Here is a 20,978-nt window from a genome sequence, read left to right on the forward strand (position 1 = left end):
GAAATAAGGGTTCTTTATAGCTCTCATGTTCCCTCAAGACTTTCTGAGCCCCAATAATTATGATGGACAAGTTTTAAAAAATATTCTTCAAAAATTATTTTTATTCCCTTTTGGGAAAAAGTTTTTTTTCCAAGCAATTAATCAAATGATGGGGAAATCGCTACAACCAAACCCCAAATTAGCTCTACTATCTTATTTTAAGCAGTGGAAGACAGGAGTGCCTGTCATGCTCTGGTCCATGGGGTCACGAAGAGTTGGACACGACTAAACAACAACAATCTTATTTTACTCCTCAGATTAAGAACATAACCAATAAAGACCTTATCCTCCATTTAATAACTGCAGGTGGATTAGGATTGCAAAAAAATTGGAAATTTTAAAATGCAAATATTTTTGAAGCCTGGATTTCATGTGTATGGGACATCACGATTATGGACAAATTGAGCATTTCACAATAGAAATATCAAGTTGGGAGGGGAAAGATTCACCCCTTCTCTATGTTTTGTTACTTGAAATTAATAATTCTGGATGTACAATACCTCTAACTCCCACCTCCCTGAGCTGTTCTGGAAGAATATTTTGTTCAACATTATCAAAAGGTCATACTTCTGAGGTCCTCATCTGAAGACTCCCATGCAGAAGCCTCACTGAAGCCACATTTTCCCCTGCATCCTTGGAGCCAATGGCTTCTGTAGCAGGCGAGGACTCTTTAAGTGAAAGAAGTTGATCCAAGGAGAAGCATGGTTAACCAATCAGACTGGGTTGCATCCCAGTTTAGATCTCAGTCTGGGTTGTCAGTGTCTTAAGCAACGTTTAGGCTGCTTGTATGAATCTCCAACTCGAGTGCATCTCGGAGCTATCCATGGTACTACCAGAAGTTGAACTTTGTCTTTTTATGACTTATTGGAAACTGAACATTGACACGCTTTGCTTGCCTGGACAGAATCCAAACTTTTGCCTAGAACCCCCAGCTGGAATCTCATCTGACAGAGATCACCTCCACAGAATATCTTGCAGACCCAGGGAATGCCAAAGTGCTCAACCTTTGTGGAACAGAAAGAAGCTAACAATTTCTCAGGCACAATTTTAATATAGTTTTGCACAATGCAATTTCAATATAGTTACCTACATACAACTGAATGCAGAGAACAAAGCCTTCTTTGTTCTGGTCTTCATCTGCATCTGGTCATGAGCATCATGAGTTGATTGATTCAGGTAAGTATAGTTGTCACAGGACTGTTTGAGAAGGCCTTGAATTTCAATGGTATAGAGATGTGCTTAATTCCACTCCAGGAGTTGAGAGGGCTTTGATTATTTCTTCCCAGGAGTGCTCATGCTCAGAGTAGAAAGCATATCTCTGAAATTAAGATCAGTTGGGGGAAGATAATTCATAGTTGCAGCCTTTAGGAGTCAGGAAAGAGAGGCCATCCAAAATGGAATTCAAGCGTGGAACTTTGTGCTTTGAAACCACAAATTAACAAGCCCCACTCCCAACAATCCAAAATGATACAGTAAATAAAGTAAAACCACTTTAAAACCATGGATTGTAGCCTAACCTTTTGTTTTGTGAATGGAAGAAACTTCTATTCATGGAAGGACCCATCTTTGGGTATAACGCTTCTTCCTTAATTGGAAGCTCCTTCCATTCCTAATATCCAAACACATTTTTAAAAGAGGGGAGAGGAGGGGGAAATAATTCATGCCGAAGAGAATAAAAAATGCATCTCTTCCAATATCACTTGGAGAACCCACATGACTTTCCAAACTTGTAAATGTATGGCAACAGTTTCCCTTTAACCTAATCTTATAGCAGGGATTACAAACCTCAGGCCCAGAAACCAATGGTATCAAACCTCATTTTGTTTAGCTAGCCTCAGGACTCTGAGGTCACCCCTCCCTCTGCCACACCCTTTACCCGAGCTAAAATGCATTCTTGAACTACGATAACACCTATTGTTTGCCTGGGCAGAGGATACAGAGATGTGTGTGTGAGAGAGGCCTTTGAATTTTTAGTAGCTGGGATGTAGCCTACTGTACAAAGGTAAGTCACATGAGTTGCTCTGTCCTTTTTTCCACCTGGCCCCACCTATTTTATTCCTCTGATCCTGCTCAACCACTGGCACACATCCTCCATAAGTTGCTCATGAATGAATGTGGCTTAAAAAAAGACTTCTCTATATTTTGCACATTGCCTTGCGACATATATGGAAGGCTGTTTAGATCGATCGATCGATGAAATAATACCTTGTCTTCTGTGACTGAATGTATGGAATGGAGTGTATGGCAATAAACCTTTCCAATTTCACTGCAGAGAATACGAACAAGGCCTGTGTCATTATTTTCAAAGCAAAAATTGAAGGATGGAAAGAAAGAAATGACTGGGATCTTAACTAGGCTTCTGGAAGTTTCACTCAGCTCGTGCTCCCACCAGCAGAAGGGAGAGGTGATTTTCACTGATCCCCTTTTTCCTCTGCAGTCCTTTTTGCCCCTCCTAAATCTGCTCTGGAGGGTTGGGGTGGCCCCTTGGAGCAGCACAACGGGTAGCATAGGGGGATGCGGGGGTAAGGAGGAATAAACTAAAATGGTCTTCCCACTTCTGCTGAGATTCTTTTGTGGGTCTTGGTCATCTCCATGAACAACAGGAGTCTTTCCATTTGCAGATGGCTACTTAGGATCCAGGTAAGAATTTCAAAGACTCCAGAGAGAGAGAGAGAGAGAGAGAGAGAGAGAGAGAGAGAGAGAGAGAGAATGAATTATGCCTGCTTTTCACAAATGAATCCAATTTGAATAGACAGCTGAGGTTTGGTAATGTGATACAGGAGTGTGTGTTTACAGATTGGCAGACTGTGTTGCACTCCTGAGCTTTTCCATGTGCATAATGTACAAAAATACATGCCTATCACATGAGCAACTCATGGGTTGCTGACCACATTGTACGACATTCAGGTTAATAGCCTGAAAAATATAGCAAACCTTGTTCTGGTTTGTTCTTTTGATAAACTGTGACAAGTCAATTGTCATGCGAGATTATTCTGAAGTCTGTAGTCCCAGTTATTTAATGTCTTCCAGAAGCGGTTTTGGAGACTTCAAGAACTTAACATTCTAACGGCAAGTCCCTGACACCATTGTCTCTTCCCACAATTCTAATTCTACATTCTGATAATAAAATTTCATTAGTGTCTGCACATTCCCTTCCATACCTTTGAAGGACTGTCTTGTGCTAAAACAATTAGCAGTACTTTTACGTCCTATCACTTGACTGTTTGACAAGCACTGTGAGTGAACTAAATTGTGAGGAATTAAAATTTCTGACAATTCCCATTACTTCTAAATTGCTGATAAATTAAAGGATATTTACTTCTACAAATATTAAAGGTTGTTTAAAATTTAAACTGACTTTATTTTATCAGGAGGTTCTACAATGTGCTAATTCAAAATGACTACACGCCTTTATTTGAATAAATTACCAAGTCATATTCCAAACGCCAAGGACATTTCCTCCAGGCAGAGTTTTCTTTTTTTCTCCCCTCTTTTTTTTACTGTTTGTGTTCAGTATTTAAAAAGAAAACAGAAATACATATGAAGATTTCTGGATAGAAGGTTGATGAGGAGCTTCCTTGTTTTTAGTTCAGGAGAATAATGCTGAAGATTATTAGCATACATCCAATATTTAAGGGACCAACCCTATACACAAGAAGCTGGTGTAAAACAAGGTGTATGTTAAGCAAGTACCAAGTTACACTAGAGCCAAACTCTGTTCAGCAGTGTGGCTACCACTGGCTGAGTCGGCCTAAGTCTGGCAGAAGGAAAACAAGCCTTTAAAATAGTGTTTCAGCCACATCATCCTTTTTGACAGCTTAACCATCAAGCCCCCCTCCCCACCTGTGGAACACCCTTTTTTCAGGGCTTATGCCATACAGTGGTACCTCGGGTTACATACACTTCAGGTTACATACACTTCAGGTTACAGACTCCGCTAACCCAGAAATAGTACCTCGGGTTAAGAACTTTGCTTCAAGATGAGAACAGAAATTGTGCGGTGGTGGCAGGAGGCCCCATTAGCTAAAGTGGTACCTCAGGTCAAGAACAGTTTCAGGTTAAGAACGGACCTCCAGAACAGATTAAGTTCTTAACCTGAGGTACCACTGTACTAAGCTCATACCCCCCAACTGTCCTGTTTTAAGTGGGACACCCCACGATCACAGAAATCAATACCGGCTTTTATTCTTTGGTAGATTTACAAAAAGATAAACACGCACCAATAAATAAATTTTAGAAAGGGGAAAGATTTTTTTAAAAATCAGGACTCCTTGTGCTCTGCTCAGCTTCCCCTTTCTTCCCGCCCAGGGTGTCCCTGCCTTCTGCCTGCCCCTCAGAGCTGGTGCACACACGAGGCTGGGGCTCAGTGGTGGCAGCTTCCCCCCTTCCTTGCCTGCTCTCCAGCAGCCACTATGAGCTGCCCAAGAGAGAAGAGTGGCAGCAGTGCCCCTTGAAAAGCCTTGGAGACACAACGGGATGCTTCCTCGCCGCTGTCACTCAGGACAAGTGCTGGCTCATCCTCCTCCCTGAGCTCAGTGGCAGCAGCACTAGCAGGGCAAATAGGGACATTCCAGGATCAAATCAGAGGCCAGGATGGCTTTCATAATTCTGGGACTGTCCCTGGAAAATCAGGACACTTGGAGGGGATGGGGTCATTGCTGAACTCTACATATCTTGATTTAGACTGGACTCTTTTCAGGCAGAGAATTCACATAAGAATATTGGACTTATTTGGAGAATTCCCCTCCAAGCTCAGAAATACCCAGCAATTAAGAGTCAACCTGCTGAAAATAACAATGAGGAAAGTGTTGCCTCCTTCCCCTTTTCTGTTGAGGACTAGAATCTTCCCCAGAAGCTATCCCTCCCTCTCCCTAGGAAGACTACTCCCATGCTTTTTGATATTGAGCTAAGTGATGCTGCCCATGGTGCTTCCTGGCAATGTAAAGGGACATTTTTCTATAGCCATTTGGCCTCTGGAACAGACACACACACACACACATCTTCCCATCTCAGTTCTTTATCATTTAGCAAAGTACATTTTAGATCATAAAAGCACTGGAAGACAAACTCTGGGATGAAAAAGTACTCCCAGAGAGCAAATGATTCTTAACTTATTATTCTAGCTTCTGTTCAAGGCTCTTTTATATGAAGTCCGTGTTTTGAATGAGTGCAGGGGAGCTTTTACATTGCTGCTTTATTGCTTTAAAACACACACACACACAACCCAATGACTTCTGCAGCTTGCATTTGTTTGGAGTCATCATACATATTCTAAATGCTAAAAAGGGAGAAAGAATAGCACGTCTGCGTGTGAATAAAGGGTGATTTATATCACGGAAAAGCAAGCAAGCCAAAGTTCCATTGTTGAATGAGTGCATACGCCAAGAGACAGATATTCAAATATAGAAACTTTAAAAAGTTTGAAGCATTCTGATTAAATGGAGGCCTTCATGAATAATGTAAATAGTGTAAGAAATCTTGAGGCAAGGCTTGATGAGAGGCTCTTAAAGGAAGACGATTACAATGTTGTTGATGCCTTTTTGTTGCTGTTGTTTTGAGCAAAGAAGAGCAGTTGGAGTGCTGGCAAGTGGAACTTGCTCCAGACACCACTGTCAGGGCTCATTTATTCTCTTTAAGAGGTGTTCATGCACTAAACATACCAATTCACAGTAAGCAGTTCCCTGGTGGAGATGTTGGGGAACCAGTCAAACATTTTGCACAAAAATAAGGGTTAAAGCAGTGAAATACCGGGCTTCCTGGGACCTCTTGATGCTATAATCTTCAGGATAAATTAATTTTCTATCATGTATCAAATTACATTCATATAATTTTGTTTCTATACCGTATGTTGCTATACCCTGTGCTTCTTGGATTATTGATTATATGATATATTAGAAATCCTGGATTATTCTGTTTCCCTTTTTCTTTTATTTTGTTAAGCTAGGCTATGAATGTGCCCCAGGGTGGGCTCTCCCCTCCCTGTTTATTTTTATAGTCTCTTTCATAAAGCTGTAAAGTGGTACCTCGGGTTACAGACGCTTCAGGTTACAGATGCTTCAGGTTACAGACTCTGCTAACCCAGAAATAGTACCTTGGGTTAAGAACTTTGCTTTAGGATGAGAAAGAAATTGTGCGGCGGCAGTGCAGCGGCAGTGGGAGGCCCCATTAGCTAAAGTGGTACCTCAGGTTAAGAACCGTTTCAGGTTAAGAACGGACCTCCGGAACGAATGAAGTTCTTAACCTGAGGTACCACTGTAATTGGTGTTTAGTTAATTCAGAATTAGTTTATTCGCTTTTGGATTTGTTTTTTTTGGAAAACATTATTGTCAATGGGAGACCCGCCATGTCTTCTGTCGCCTATTACATTTTAAATCTTAATGGGAATAAATTTTCAGGATTTTGTTCAGCACTCCACAAGGACATCATACCTGCCAACAAGGGTGCCAACTCTAGGGGACCCTGGGCACCCACAACCTTTCTGCTGTGGGGGCCCATCCTCCACTTCCTGCCGTGCGCGGCCACCACCACCTGCCCGCCCAACAATTTTTTTGCTGCAGGTGCCCAGCCTCTGTCCCCTGTCATTGTGTGCGGCTGCCTGTGTGCCATTACTCTGCCCTACTTAGGCTAATCTTGGGATCCCCCTGGCTTTTTCCCTAAACATGTTTATAATTCTGCAAACCTTGGTGTTTCCTCAAAAGTCCTGATACCTCCCTCTTGTGCACAGATGGCGATATTTTTGCTGCATAAGGATCCACACATGGAGAGGATCCACACATTTCAAGAAACTGCACCATATACAGTGGACAGCTGGTGTGCATGTTACCATTGCAGAATCCCAGAATTGTAGAGTTGGGAAGGACCACAAAGATTCCCTTGGCCAATTCCCTGCAGTGCTGGAATCTTTGACTCAACCAAGAGGTGTTCCAATTAACCCTTATACACAATGTTCTTTTATGATGTACAAACCTGTTAACATCGCAAGTGCTTGTATTTAATGCTGTGGTAGCCTGAGCCAAATGATGTGCTTTAAACAAATGCCTGCATTGCCACAGCTAACTTGGTACTTCTGCTTGGCAGATGATACAGAGCTGCCCAACGATTTTCCTCCTGCGTTACTTAATGGCCCTCACAAACATCAGCTCTGTCTTGTTCCCAGCAGACACAAAGGCAGAGACAATAATCATGCTAAGGTCTGTTGCTGCTCTGTAGTCTGTCCGGCCCCAAATCTAGTGTAAGGGTATGCATTATGCTCTAATCAGGCCTGATTTAAAGTATCTGGCAGCAAAATCCTGATCACATGACCTAATAACACACGTATGGAATGAAGTTGTAATCAGTGAGCTTTTGTTCCTGTTATTGGTTTCGGATCAATACAAGTTTTCTTGAATAGCATGTAGCTTGAACTGCATATGCTGAAATTACTTCATAATCTTTATTCATTGCTATTGTCATCAGAAAACCCTGCAAAGTTAATAAATATTCTTGCTCTTTTATGTATTAGGCATTGAGGTCACCAGCATGTTCTGGGCTCAGCTGGCTTTTAAACTAATGTCTCAGCTTCCTAGCTAACCACGCAGTGAAAGATCATGCACACAGACATTTTTGAAATATTTTTTTTCCTTATTGCAGATTAACCTGATGCAACAAAGGAGATCTGTACACAGAGAGGCATTTATATGTTCTGCTAATAGGAGTACAGATGTACATATGGATTCCAGGTGTGTAGCTAATGTGGGTACAGATCTGTAGCACTCATCTGAACCCATTGAAAAGGATGGATGCTCCCTTTGATGTAAATGGGATTTTACACTGCTTTCTGAGGACACAAGCTGGATGTAACTAGGGTAACTAGAGTTATAATGCAGTTGAGGAAACTGTTTGGGGGTTTTCTACAGGGGGTGGTGTTTGGTTCCACATATTTTCATGAAGTGCAGAGTTGGGCCCTTGAGGAACACATAGTTAGAATCGCTCTCTCCAAACACAAAAAATGTTTTAATTTGTTCCGATTTGTACAGTGCATTCAAGTGACTTGACACAATTGCAAATATAGCTTGTTAATTACTTGAAGATGTTATAGGAGTGTGTATATATATCAGATATGTTTCCACCTCCAAATAATTATTTTTTTATATTAAATATAGTCAAGGGACTTACCATGTTTATGCAGAAGGGAGAGACTGAAAAACCTTGAAGGAATAACTTCATAAAAAGTGATTGCTTGATAGTATCTTTTGCTCCCTAAAACATCAAAAACGAACAGTAGAAGTTGTTCTTTTACATTTCCTCCAGCAGGTGGAGCTGCAGCAGTTGTCAATAGTTGAGAATAACTGGCCTTTGTATTTATGTATAGTAATTTTAGCCTCCAGGTAAATGTTTCTTTTTTAAAAGAGGATACAGGTCGAAAATGCTAAAATTAAGGCAAAAATCTCTTAAAGGTCAGAGTATAGCATATATTTAAATAAGAGTGGTTTAGGCTACAACCCTATGCACCCTTATCTGGAAGTAAGCCACATTACAGCTGCGTAGCTCTACACAGAATTGCACTTCATATATTCAAAAAAGACCCATCTGTGTCTTATTGCTGTGCCATGATATTTAGGTGTTTGGCATCTCTTTAGTTACTTTTATATGGATTTAGGAGAATGTCAGTCAAAGAGACCCGAAAGGATTGGCAAGCTCAAATATGGAAATGAGGCAGAGGGATCCAGTGCTTCTGCTTATTATGGTGGGGTTTTTCTGGGGAAAAACAGAAAAATGAGAATATTTCATTTTTAAAAAATGCTGAAATTTGCTTTCAATATGCAGTGTGGTTGGTAGCCTACATGCTAGAGCAGTAGTGGCCAAACTTGGCCCTCCAGCTATTTTTGGACTACAACTCCCTTCACCCCTAGCTAACAGGACCAGTGGCCAGGGATGATGAGAATTGTAGTCCCAAAACAGCTGGAGGGCCAAGTTTGGCCACCACTGTGCTAGAGGATTATGAGCCCAAGAAATCACATAGATATATTCTTACTTATGAAGATGCAGCCATGCTAAAGGTAAAGGTAAAGGGTCCAATTGCGGATGACTCTGGGGTTGTGGTGCTCATCTCTCTTTATTGGCCGAGGGAGCCAGCGTACAGCTTCTGGGTCATGTGGCCAGCATGACTAAGCCGCTTCTGGCGAACCAGAGCAGTGAACGGAAAAGCCGTTTACCTTCCCGCCGGAGCAGCAGGCCTCTGCTGCTACCGACTACTCCTCCCACACAGTCCTTTGATACCTATGACTGCTGTTTGTTCTCCCTCCTTCTTCAAATTCTCCATTCCTTCATACTTTCCAGCTGTCTCCCTACGGCCTTCATCACTGCTGCTTCTTTTTAAAGATTCTCAATGCACACAGTTCTTGCTTCTCAATCCATCTGTCCAATGAGCGTATCTTCCTATTGGTACTTAGCATGGTGTATGGTTCTGAAGGATCTTCATGGGTTGCTCTTTGCCCTCTTCTCACAGGTCTGGCTTGCCCCTTTGCAGCAGTGCTAAGAACTTTGTGTTAAACACTGCAAGGTGCACTTTCAGCAAAAACAGATCATGGTTGCTAAGCTCAGGACATGGCACATAAAATTAAATCTAAGAAATCAGGTTTAGGGGGCGGGAATTATCCGATCATGACAAATACAAACCCACACCTATCCAAGGTCAGTCTGTTCACAAGCTGACGAAAGAGGATAAAAACATGATTTTTGAAAGGTAGAAAGTGGAAGGCAGTGCAGTTGTTGGAGGGCAGAACAGCAAGGAGGGAAGAGATGTCCTAAGGAGGGATAAAGGGGAGAAAGTCCATTACGCAAGTTCAAGGAAAACAGAAGGAAGGATAATCAGTGGTAAGCTATCTGCATGTTGCCCTGTTTGTGAGACTCCAGCCTTTGCTAATCTGTGACTTACAGATGGTCCTGCTGGCTGTATCTGATGGGGACTGTAGTCCAAAACATCTTGAGGACACAAAATTGGTGAAGGCAGCTCCAGAGCATCTGCCCTGTCTCTGTTGAAAACAGAAATGCTGAATGAATCTCAGCCAGTGATTACTTTACTTTATGAAGTAGGGATTACAAAAGTAAAAGGAAAGGTACAGATCCAAAGGAGTGTTTCATTTTTCTTGTATATTACTCACTCTGTCTGGAAATGTCCCCATACTGTTATTACTCCTCCAGCCTCCATCCATCCCATCCCATCCCATCCCACTTTGTCTCTTGTGGTTTTTTAAAAACTCCAATCCTGGCCCATTGGTGGATTTTCCAGTAGCACTTTTTCTGATGCCTGTCAGGGCTCTCCAGTGTCAAGTATGATTTTGTCTTGCTGCTTTTGATGATAAATCTCTTATGATCTAATGTTTTTTTCTTGCACTTCCTCATTTTTTGGACATTGAAACAGTACTTGTCTCTCTCTTTCAATCTCTTCTCTGTCATGTTGCTTATACATATTTTCCCTTCCTGCGATTTGCTCGCTCTGACTTCTGCCATGAATTTATGATCACCAGTATTATCTGTCGTAGGGCCCTCTTTTAGTTTTGCACATTTAACAAAGTATCTATGTGCACATACTTTGCAACATACTACCCGCTGTCTTGTGGGACATCTTCAGGAGAAGAAAAGGCTAAGGAGTAAACAAATCTGGAGTGGAGTCCCTAAGATGGTTGGACGGTGCCTTCTACACCTCCTTCCAGCAACTCCTGCAGCCAAGCTAGTGCCAAATGTATTCCACTGCTTCCCTTTGGACCACATCAGTGAGGCCGAGAGGAGGATCTTTTTGTGTGGGCAGCCCAGGATCTCCAAACACAGTGTCCAGGCTTGCATCCCAAGGAGATGACTTTGGTACTGCCAATGCAGCACTCTGACTTCACCCCTGGAGGCTTACTCCATTGTCTCTTGAGACAGATGGATGCCAACAAAAAAATGTGCATATGCAGTCTGGAATCTTTGCACTGATCTCTAGGCTGGGAGCTGGGAATGGGTGCCCTTGTCTTGGGGTAGTAGGTAGGCTACTAGCTGGTAGTTTTGGTTTCTCCAGCTGTATAGTTGTATTTTTTTATTTTCTATTTTCCTCAGAGTGAAAATAAGATACAGTGGTACCTCTACTTACGGACGCAATCTGTTCCGGGATGCCATTTGCACCCCAAAAAGTCCGTAAGTAGAGCACCACTTCTGCACGTGTGTGTGACACGATAGAGTGCTCCTGTGCATGCGCCAAGTGGCAAACCCGGAAGTAAACACTTCCAAGTTTACCACATTCGTAACCTGAAGCAAACGCAACTTGAAGTATGAATGTAATACAATTATGACAAGCATGAACTGCATGCTGACATTGAGTCTTAAACCCCTGCCCAGTTTTGAAAACTAGAAATGGGGGAAATTGGCATATATATATAAAACATATTCTCTCTCTCTCTCTAATTATTAAGTTTTTCTATTTTACATTTTAGAATATTCTTTTAAACAACCTTAAAATATCAATGACTTCCCTTCTTCTCTTTCCATGTTTCATTTTACATAACATAAATCCCTGCATATTTTACATGAACTAAACCATTCAGTATTCCATTATTACATCCATCAAAACTTATTTACACTGTGGAATTTATCTTAATGCTGCCAACGTTTTCAAATGTACACAATTTTCACCCATATAGTCAATAAACACTTTCCAATCTTCATTAAACGTATCTTCTTCTTGTTCTGTGTCCTGTTTCATCGCTCACGTTGAAATGGGAAGTGCTGCCCTGCCACTGCCACTGCTGCCACTTTCATCACTCACACCCGCCACTGCCACTGCTGCCTTGTCCTGTGCTTTCTAGGAATGGGTTTGAGTGGTTTTGCATTTGCCCCACAGCTTTCCCCCAGAAAATGTGCTATTTACTGCTGAATTAGAGCAAATCCCCCCCCCGAAAACCTGATTGCTGTTTGGTCCAATTTCAGCGGTAAACTGTGGGTTTCCCTGGGGGAAAGAGGCAGGGCAAACAGAGGTGTGGATGAGCGCTGTGAGACAAAGCAGGTATATTGTTGTTCTTACCTGGCAGAAAGTTCCTAAGTGGTGGGTGATGGATGCTTCTGATAATATACCTTTCAAACCTTCAACTCCAAAATACAGGACTACAGTGGTGCCCCGCAAGACGAACGCCTCGCAAAACGAATTCCCCTATGGGGTTGCTTCGCAAGACGAAAAAAATCTTGCATCCCCCCGCGGGTTTTTTTCGCTTTTTTCGCCCTTTTCTTAAGCCGCTAAGCCGCTTATCAGCTGTTCTGCTGATAAGCCGCTTAACAGCTGATCGCTGGAAGCCGCTTGACAGCTGTAGCGCTAATCCGCTAAGCTGTCAATGGGCTTGCTTCGCAAGACGAAAAAACCGCTATACGAAGAGCCTCACGGAACGGATTAATTTCGTCTTGCGAGGCACCACTGTACATGAAATGAAATTGGAAGGAGGATTAAAATGGAAGGCAGGGTGTAACACTGAGACTGAGGAGGAGAAAGAGGAGGAAGAGGACAGGCTGTGCCACTCCCTGGACCAGTCGCAAGTGAGAAAGGAGGCAGGTGGGGGCTGGCTGAAGGCAGACTGAGGTGGCTGGGGCAGTGCTCCATTTTAATAAAGCAACAACAAGGAGAGGGGGGATGTTTAACTATTCTCCACAGAACTGCTTCTCTGATCCAAATCCCTCCTCCTGAGGCTGCTATCAGCTTCTGTGCCTGATTTTATTTATTTATTATTATTATTGCTGTGGATACCTTCAGAGATAAGTTAGATCAGAGAAATTGCACAAAGGGAAAGGGTGAAACAATCCTTTCCCCAGTGCCAGTATCCCAATGAAAACTGCTCTCCCAGCCCCGCAAAGGTAGCTACTTTTAAATAAAATGAAACATGTCTTACTGCTCACAAATATTAAGGACTTTCCAGTTTAAGGAAAGGGGGGACCGGTCCTCTGAAAAAAGATAACCATTTCATATTTCGGATTCAAGGCTTTTCTCTTACTTACCAACATCTTTGACCTTCTTGAGGGAGGGGAGACTTAAATTCACTGAGGTAGATTTACACTGTCCTACCCTTCGACTGCATTGTTGAACATCCTCACCTGCGCAAGAAAAATGACAAGCAAAATCTCCTTATTGTTCTTGAAATAGCTCTGTACATACATCAGGAAAGAAAAGCATCTGCAAAGCTGAACCTTTTACATTTCACATTATTTAAATTTGCAGGGCTGTTTAATGCTCACCACAGTCTCAATCCTTAAAGTGTAAGCAATTTTCTTTCAGTAGGCTTCCTCCCCCGACCCCCACTTTATATTTAACAAGGAAAACTGCCCCTCCAAATAGAAAGGCTGCTTGTTATTTTGAGGCAGTGAGGCAAAACATGCAACATGAAGACTACATTTGGCTTGCCGAGCAGATGTCTACAGATCACTTGATGTTAATTTCAACATAAAAGCTATTATATTCCTGGCCTTGCCCTATTAGTTGTTAAATAATTATTTATGGTTGGCGCATGAAATCTTAGGACCTTAAAGAAGGCCCATCAACACTGCTAAGCTAACTGTGTTTGACATAAAGAGTTTTCTGTCACAAATCGGCCTCAGTGTAATGTTTATTTCATATACAATTCCATTTTGCAAACTAAAAAGTAATTTGGCACTTATATTTTCAGAAAACCTGTGCTTAATGTGACCACTAACACTACCTCAGTGGTAAGGCATTAGACGGTCTAGTTCACTGACATTTACAAAAGTGTACTATAGGTATCCAATTACTCAGTATATCATCATAATCTTCGTCTCACTTCACAGCTCTGTTGTTTGTTAATATGTTTTAAGTTTAGCTTTTGTGGTCTTGGTTAACTCTACGTGGGATTTAATCAAGTCTGGTTGGCTGATACAACACAACAATAACTAGAAATTGCTGACTGATAATTTGCAGATTCAACTATCAGGTTGTGTGTGCGTACGCAGATACAGAAATGGAGGCATTTAATACAGTGACTTCCGTCACCGTCTGCTTAACTGAATTAAACGCCAATCTTATACAAAACTTAGCAAACTTGAATGTGTGCTAACAAGAGTTAAATGTACAAGGCATTGTATGAACATTCTCGAAACAAATCTCTGGCTTTTCATATGCTGCTGTCGGAAGCCCTTTTGATGATTTGCCTCATCTCATGAGCATGCCCTTTTTTGTGTCTAATTAAAGTTTTGCATCTCTAACAGTCAAGTTAGAATTTTAGAAAGTTGAAGGACAAAGATTCTGAATGTGGCATTAGACACAATTCAGTTGAGCTGCCTACTTCAATTGCGCTTGTCTCTTAGGAGAAGCACTGTCTCTCCATTAAAATAGATATTATGGCTGTGTTTTTAGAGGGCTTCCCCACCCCCTTGTTTATTATTTGTTTGCAATGTCCACTCAAATAAAATGTAGAAATAAGGGAGTCAATGAATTCAAGTGCAGAATTTACACTTTAGTATATTCTTGGCTTCCTGTCCCAAACTGCCAATCCAGGGTTGCTAGGCCGAGAATCTGTGCAGGAATTATTATACTGAAGCAGACAATTGAGCCTTAGTTAGAATAACAATTGGGAGACAAAAAAGCCCCTGCAAGAACTCTGTGAGATAGGTCATTATTATTTCTAGTTTTGAAATGGGGAATGGAGGCTGACAGAAAATGACTTGCCCAATCAATGGCGGAGTTACGATTGGAGCCCAGGTCATCAGCAGATCAAATTTAAAGCAAAACCAGAGGTTTATGCTTTTCTTCAGTTTTCTAGTTTGCAAGCACAAATAGCTGAGTGCAGCCAAGGTCTCGATGGGTCCCAAAGACAATTCCCTCCCGCGTTTTCTGACTCCCCGTCTTGAAAGCCCCCTTCCTTGTTGGGTGCTGTGAATTTCACCCTTGGTCTGAGCATTTGAGTAGGTTGGAGGGGCCTGGAGAGGGTTTAATGTCTGCTTTCATGAGGGAAAGGCTGAGACCAAGGAAAAGATTTTGTCATATGATTGGTTTTACAATTATTATTAATGACAGAACCATTTCTCTCTGCAGGTGTCTGCTGTCTGTGATAAATGCAACGTTTCCTTGAACATTATGGCATAAAATAAACTAGCAGAGGGAAGCAACCACCCAGGCAGAAACGGCAAGAAGGAGGCAAAGTAGCAAAACTCATTTACATCCATCTTTATTTATCAAACTTAGCAGCTTTTTGACACGCTTCAACTGGAGGTAATTTTAAAGATCTCTGGTAAAGTATGTCTCTTTTGCTAAATGTTGCATGCAATTAAACTTTTGGGAGGTTAGTGATGGGCTGGCAAGCTCCTCCCTGTTCGTCTTGTCAATGAAAATGACACAAAAAGTCGTGTAGAGACTAGGCAGCCTCACATAGCACCAAGTACAAAGACTTACCTTCAGTTCCGTTTCAATCAATGTAATGTGGAAACTAAATGGACTACACACCCATATATGCCATCAGGTCCTTATCCTTCCAGAAGCTTCAGTCTTGGTTCTGAAACCTGAGCTCCTAACTTGTATTCTGGTCCAGGCCTGTATTTTGCTATAAAATGCTGCACTGGTGAGCTACCGAACCCACTGGTGCTAATACTATTATTATTTATTACACTTATTACACTTAAAAGATCTCCAAGTGACTTACATTTAAAACTTACATTTAAAACCATGGAGAAATTTTCATAGAAAACAATAACATTTCCATGCAACATTCAGAACACAGCCCTCACTCCCAAAACAGTCATAGGAGGCTTTGGCAGCACATTAACAAAACAACAGATTCTGCTTACTCCATCAAAGGCCTGAGGGAGAAAGGCAAGTCTCTTTGAGGCAGCAAAAAGATGTCAGCAAAGGGGCATGACGGACCTTTGCACACCCTGGGATACAAAGCTCTAAACAGATTGAGATCAAAGTCCTTAAAAGAGGGCTTCTCCCAATATCAACCATTTTGACTTTGTGATCAGCAGGGGAGGCCATGTTGGTGCTGCCGCCACTGGATGCTTCCTGATTGGTACTGATATGTGGTAGGGCCTTCTGGGTGGTGAGATGTGTGTATGTCCCTCAGAACATGAACATCTGAGTAGAATTTAGAAACATTCTGGTTCATCCAGGCGTTTATTGGTTAAAAGATACTGGTCCTGGCAATCTTGAAATTATTAGCTGTGATGGTATGTAGCTGTTTTTAGAGGTGCTTAATGTTTTAGGTCAGAGGTTTTCAACCTTTTTGAGTCCATGACTCCCTTGACTAACTACATTCTTTCTGCAGAACCCCTGTGGGGCTCAGGAACCCAGTTATGTCATCCCTTGCCTTCAGAGCTGGCAGCCTCTCATCCTTTCCCAAAGACCCTCCCTTGTGGAGTGTTCCCTCAGCCTCCTCTCCTTTCCCCTCTCCTCTGGGCAGCCGCAGCTGCCACCCCTGGTCTCTGAGCTGGCCCCCCTGCCCCAAAGAGAGGTGCCTCCTCAAACTGCCCCACAGGAGCATGGGAAACATCCCCTGGACAGCTCCAGAGGCACCATTTGCCTGGAGAGCTAGTAGCCAGGGCCGCTGCAACAAACAGCTGTGCAAGCCTTTGGAAGGCAGAGATGCAAGAGGGCATCATAGGAGATGGAGGGGAGAGAGAGGGACAGAGGCCAGTGTTGCCCGTGGCAACCCTATCATTCAAGGCACCCCAGGGTGCCACGGCACACTAGTTGAAAGCCACTGTTTTATGTTTGTTTTGCTGTTTTGGCACCCTAGGCAAAGGGTGGGATAGAAGCTCTATTAATTATCATCATCACTGTTGCCATTATTTCTATCCCATAATTTCTCCAAGGATTCAATCTGAGAACCAAATACAGATTTTCATGAAAATTCACTAATTATTCAATTCAATTATATCCCATTTTTACTCTAAGGAACTGAAGACACTGTACATTCTTTCTTCCTCCACTTCTCACTTTATTCTCACAAGATCTCTGTGAGGTAAGTTAGATAGTGACTGCACCATTGTCATGCACTCTTAATGGTTTATTTATTTTTTATGAGTTTTTATACTCTCCATTCCTCCAGATCAGAGCAAAGGGTGGCTTACAACACAACATACATTATAAACAGTATGTAAATATATGTTGTGCATATAATAAAACACAACTGCAACATTATGCCTCAAATACAACCAGCATCAACAACAGTAGCTTTCAGTGGCTTGGACAAATAAATAGACTTTCACCTGTCACCTAAATATAGCCTGCATGAAGGATTACACTATTTCAGTTGGGAGGAAGTTCCAGTAAAGCTAACCACTACAGCGCCCTGGCTCTCAGGTTCCCGTGACATTTCCAGGTCCAAATGTACCAAGCTTTGCAAGCCAATTTTCATACATCTTGCTATACCCTCAATGCATCTTTCTGCTATTAACATGCAGTATTTTGGGGAGTAAGCTTGGATTCTCACAGGGAAGCAGCAGCAGCAACCTGCCTCTGGCTGTGATCTTGAGAGATGGAGTTGGTGAAGCAGTGATGGCAGAGATGCTGCTGCTGGCTCTGGGCCCAAAGTTGCTTCTGAGCTGTTCCTTTTGGACTGCCACTCTTAACTGTTATGGTAGAATCTGTGGACTAAGGAAAGGCAGGCAACTCCTGGCAGCATGTGAAAGTGCAGCAATAGTGACCTCCCATTGTCAATTCCAGCTGTCTGGCTGGAAGGGTTGAAATGTTCCTTCCAGTCTCAAAATCGAACAGAATTGTGAATGCTCAGCTTTTGTTAAAGAGAACACACAACATGTGCTTGCTCATGGCTCACACCTTTCTCAGTGGAGACTGGTGCCCATTGAGACTGGTGGGGCAGAAGGCTGGGAGCCCAAACAGTAGGTGGAGCCAGAGCCAAAGCCAAGGACAGAGCCAGCTAATTCTACTTTTGCCCCCATCCTCCTCCTATGCTGCGTTCTACAGGGCAACACTGAGAATGAGGAGGAGGAAGGGGACAGGCTGTGCTGCTCCCTGGATCAGTTGCAAGTGAGAAAGGAGGTAGGCAGGGGCCACTGGTGGACGAAGGTGGGGGCGGTCCGCCCCAGGTGCCATCTGGGGGGTACCATCGCAGCCACCCCTGTTCCCCAGGGCGCTCAGCGTGCATCCCCGGGACGCCCGCTGCTTGCCGCGCAACCCCCCCGATGCGCTCCACGCCCCCTGGGGCACATGCCAGCCATGCCCTGGATGTACACCACCCCCGGTGATAGAGCAGGTAGCTTCACCACTGGTGGGGGCTGTCTGAGGGAAGAATGAGATGGCTGGGACAGTGCTCCATTTGCTTTAATGGACCAGCCAGCACTACCTGCGTCACTTCCTTTCTAACCAGTGTTCTTAATTAGGGAAATGGGAGAAGGAGACTGAGAATAATGTGGTTCCTGATACCATGGAAGTAGATCAGTTAGAGGTATTGTAATAGAAAGCAGGCTGCTTCTTCCATCATTGATTGCGACCTATGTGATCAGAAGATCTATTCTGCAGTTATGCAAATATGTTACTCGGTAAAGCAAGCCCCACCATTAGGCAGAGTAATATTCTGTTTTAGGTTTCTGGTGGTTGCATGCATCTGCTTCTGCAATCTTACGAATCTGCTCCACCTGCACATTTTTGTAAGCAGATTTTTGAAATCTTGGTTATAATTTCCTGATCTCCATCCTGTAAGAAAACAGTTCTGGGTACAGAAAACACAAAACATTGTTCAGTGTCAACCATAAAATGCCTTGTTTTCACTAAACCCATCAGGAAAGAAGAAGCAAATAAGTGGGGATATTAAAAGGATGGGAAATAAATATAGTTAGAAACAGAAGGAGAAAAGTTTCAAAAAGTAAGCAATACTCTCTTATCGGCACTGTTTTCCGCCCCATAAACTCTTAAATACACCAGTTTCCCATTAAAAGTTTATATACGTCTCCATTTTCTGACGGCTGCTTCAGCCTATCACCACCAAAATTGCAGCCTATGTTGCAGACCAATTTTTTTGAAATGTTTTACGCAACACTTGCGTGTGCATGCAACTCAGATGAGTCATTTAGCAGAACTGTAGATTAGGAAAAGGATTTTTTTCACTGATCATGGGTGAACAATATTTACAATTTAACTGCTATGAATATCTCGCAGCCAACATTGTGCGTAAGCATATTCATTAAAGTATTTGAAAAAGCACCAATTACTATGGTTGCTTCAGTGCTAGATTGCCCTGCCGAAACATTGCTCTTCTATAATTAGATGGAAGTGGAATTAAAATTCCACCTGGGAATGCTGGAGAGGACAATGAAGAGGCAATGTGACAACCGTCTTCAAAAATGTGAACCACTGTCACAAAAATGGAGCAAACTTGCTTTCTGTCGCTCCAGAGGGTAGGACTTGAATATCCAGTGACTGAGACCAAACATAAGGAAAACATTCCAGATGGTACAAACTACTTGACAGTGGAATAGGCTGTTTCAGAAGTTTTAAGCTGGGTGTGATGAATATTTGGCCTTCCTGATGCTGCTGAACTCCAGCTCCCATCAGCCCTGACAAGCATGGCCAATGCCAGGGAATGATGGGAGCTGCAGTTCAGCAACACCTGAAGGGCCAAAGGTTCCCCCCACCCCACCCCCAATAATTTAAGCTGTGGCTGCTGGAAGTCCCATCTACCAGGATACTGCAATTTTTTTTGCACTGAAAGAGGGTTGGCCTACATGAACTTTCTGCATCTGGTTCGCATGCAACAGAGAAGCACATTTAAACCATCCTTAACTGCTGCAGATCTTTTTTTTAGTTTTCAGTGTGAACAAAGGGAATATTCCACAATGAAGTATATTAGGAGAAGTTTCCTAACTCCTAAACCTTAGGAGAAATGGCAGGAAGAATGGGAAGAGCTGCCCAGCAGTGAAACACTCCCTGAGGAAGTGGCTGGCTCTCCTTGGCTTGGAAGTATTTAAGAAGGTAGCCATCTGCCACAAATTCTATAGTTGCAAGACACCAACTTGGGGAGGGGGGGCCTGGAGTATAAGACTTCTAAGGTACTGTAACTCCCAACTCTAACTTCCTATGAAAATAACCCTTCCATATACTAATACACACTGTATATTTCCTTTCTCAGAGCCCAGAATTTGCCTGTGCTCTGGAAACCAGTGATTTACTGTGTTTTAAAGAAGAAAAGAACAAAAGGGGACTATCTACAAGACAATAGTGACTTCATTGCTGCATCAGCGTCTATGAAAACCCTTCTGTCATTGCTTAATTCAGTCTAGCCAGTCTTCCTGTGCATGTAAACTCAGGCAAATTTCTGAACAAGGAAGCTTTCTTGCAATTTGCATTCGGTTTGCAATTGGCAAACCAGTGCTTATGTGTTGGGGATGGATACTGAAGGACAGCAATCTTTTTGCCTAACTTTGTTAATTAGCAGTAAAATGCCATAAAAGTCTACTCAGAAGAAAGTCCCATTGAGCTCCGTGGGGCTTACTCCATAGTAAGTGGGAAGAGGAATGTAGCAACGCGGATTAGGCAGTGGGAGGTCATGGGTTTAACATGGCTTTATACCAGGCCAGGCAAATTGTCTTTCTAACCCAGCACTGTCAGTGGTTCTCTAGAGCAGGTATGGGGGGCTCTCCAAATATTGCTGAACTATCGATCTTGTTTACTGGGCAACAGGTCCTCTTGAACTCACTGCCTCCCATGCAAACATACATAGGTCTAGGTTATCCATTTCGCGCAAAGCCACCAGCAAAGCCACACCACGTCGGAGTCGGGAACTTCTCCCGGGACCTTTTCCACGTTGCAGCCCGTCCCCTCCCGCTCTCTTTCTCTGCTGGCTCCCACCGGAGAAACCCGACCCGCCTTGCAAACGTGGCGGCCCAGCGGCCTCTTCTCGGCGCCGCCCACAGAGACGCTCCCGTCCAATGGCAAGAGGCGTAATATCTTGGAAGGGCACGGGAGATCAACCGTTTGC

General features: G+C 42.9%; 1 long non-coding RNA gene across 3 annotated transcripts; it reads right to left on the bottom strand.

The window, feature by feature from the left end:
- Positions 1–1,148: 1,148 nt before the first annotated feature.
- On the bottom strand, positions 1,149–20,925 carry LOC310851101. Of its 3 annotated transcripts, XR_014567569.1 has the most exons (4): positions 20,717–20,925; positions 13,036–13,131; positions 8,194–8,277; positions 4,968–5,585 (listed from the first exon to the last, which is right to left on the bottom strand). It is a non-coding gene; the product is annotated as an uncharacterized lncRNA (long non-coding RNA). The 3 variants fall into 3 exon arrangements; XR_014567568.1 differs by lacking the exons at positions 4,968–5,585; positions 8,194–8,277 and adding an exon at positions 1,149–1,357; XR_014567570.1 differs by lacking the exons at positions 4,968–5,585; positions 8,194–8,277 and adding an exon at positions 9,231–10,052.
- Positions 20,926–20,978: the final 53 nt, after the last annotated feature.

The sequence above is a fragment of the Podarcis gaigeae genome, assembly GCF_964106915.1.
Source record: "Podarcis gaigeae genome assembly, chromosome: 1".
NCBI lineage: Eukaryota > Metazoa > Chordata > Lepidosauria > Squamata > Lacertidae > Podarcis > Podarcis gaigeae.